A 1,888-nucleotide genomic window follows, 5' to 3' on the forward strand; every position below is an offset into this window, starting at 1 on the left:
AAAAAAAAACGACAGATGTAGTTTGATAGTTATAGTGTAAATATTTGTCAGTATTCACTCAAAAAAAATTGTCTATGGTAAAATGTCACTTGAAATGTTAACGTCTCTTTGCTGTGCATCTATACTATAATTCTTTAATATTCCTAAAAATCTAAAAGCAGCAAATTTCAATAAAATTAAAAAAGTATTGTGTCGTGTGTTTGTGACTTACTAAATATGCCTCCAATAATTAGGCGGTGCGAAGTTCGCCGGGTCAGCTATATATTATAAATATACGTTCTCTGGTTGTACAGTAGATCATGCAGTAATTTATCATGGCTCTCGACTGTTTGCTGCTGGACAAGCTTATGTAGCACTTAGTGGCTCTAGATCTGTGGACGGTGCTCGAATTGAAGAACTAGACTGTTCAAAGTTGACAGGTAAATGTAACATTGAAACTTTAGAAGAAATGATTCGATTAAGAAGTAATAATTCGTAAAGTCGTCAATAGAACTTGGTCGCAAATAATATAACAATAAGTCAATGAAAGGTTACGAGTAGATATTAAATGCTGCCTAATTATCGATTTACTTAACCCATACTACATGTCATAGTTCATATTTTAACAAATTTGGGGTTTCTCACATCAAACTAAAAAAGGTGCGTGGAGTCCCTACGCGCGGATGAAGTTATACTTCTTAGTGATATTCCAAGAAATGCATATAATTTTGTATGAAAGAAAACTAAAAAACTTAAATTCACATTTTATAAATTTATTATAACTTATTATCTTCCCGAGCACGCCTTTGCCAACAAGTCGTCTTTTCGCGACGATGGCAAAAGCTAAAAATCATAAATTGCACAACTTTCTGGTGCTTCTCGCAAAAATCTGCGTCGATATGTATTCACGATCATACGTATACATACATACATATTTACACATGTTTGTAGGCGAAGCTGCTACAGCGGCAAGGGGTGACAATCGGCGGCCATTACTTTACTTATGCCATAGAAATTCTATCGCTACGAATGTGGAAATGACAACGAAATAATGCAAATGTGCATATTTCTAAAGGTCATTAATTTCTTTGAAGAAATGAATGATCCTGAGAAGTATAGTCTTAACTTTTCAACGGCCAACGCAGAGCATTTCAACCAAAAGGAATTCATTCATTAAAATCACCACTCAGAAGTCGTTTTATCCGTTGTAAGCGAACGATTTTCGAAGAAACATCATTTCTAATATGCCACAAGACAAAATTAGAAATGAACTTCTTAAACCTCACGCTGTCAGATAAAACGATATACCTCGTCATCGCAGGTCGATTTCAAAAAATGTAAATGAAGACTAACTTACAGAAATAATCCTGTAAAAAAGTATAGCCTTAATTTTTCAACGGCCAACGCAGGGTATTTCAATAAAAGGGCACATAAAATAGTTGAGAATTCGCAGAAATGAAAGACAAACGAAAGAAAAAGGAGTATAACTTCAATAATGAACAAGCATACAAACATCATATGCGCAGCAGCAGCAAGGAAAGAGGTAACAATCGGCGATCCATTGTATATTTCTTTCGTGCATAACCAAACCATAATTAGGACAACGCAATTCATGTGTCAATGGTGGTGTTGGTGGTAAGCGCCTCAAAAGTGACGACGAGCACTTAGGTTCGAATCCCAACAGAATTTATTTTAAATTGAATATGTTACCAACCAAAAATTGAAACATTGTTCTACAAAAACAACAACAGCATAAGCATGGCAACATTGTGTTGTTGGTAGAAAAGCTGAGCTGTGCCGAAAGAAACGAACAAGCGATCGCCGATTGTCACCGCTTCGCTTGCTGCTCGAACATCTTCGCAGACAAGGTTGCGTAGATTCATATTGAGCAAGGTTGCGCAACCTGAAT

At 35.9% G+C, this 1,888-nt stretch overlaps 1 non-coding gene across 1 annotated transcript; it reads right to left on the reverse strand.

Moving 5' to 3' along the window:
• Nucleotides 1-1,160: 1,160 nt before the first annotated feature.
• Nucleotides 1,161-1,366, reverse strand: LOC120781059. The gene has a single exon (XR_005705999.1). It is a non-coding gene; the product is annotated as a small nucleolar RNA U3 (small nucleolar RNA).
• Nucleotides 1,367-1,888: the final 522 nt, after the last annotated feature.

Source organism: Bactrocera tryoni, unplaced genomic scaffold, assembly GCF_016617805.1.
Source record: "Bactrocera tryoni isolate S06 unplaced genomic scaffold, CSIRO_BtryS06_freeze2 scaffold_25, whole genome shotgun sequence".
Taxonomy (NCBI): Eukaryota; Metazoa; Arthropoda; class Insecta; order Diptera; family Tephritidae; genus Bactrocera; species Bactrocera tryoni.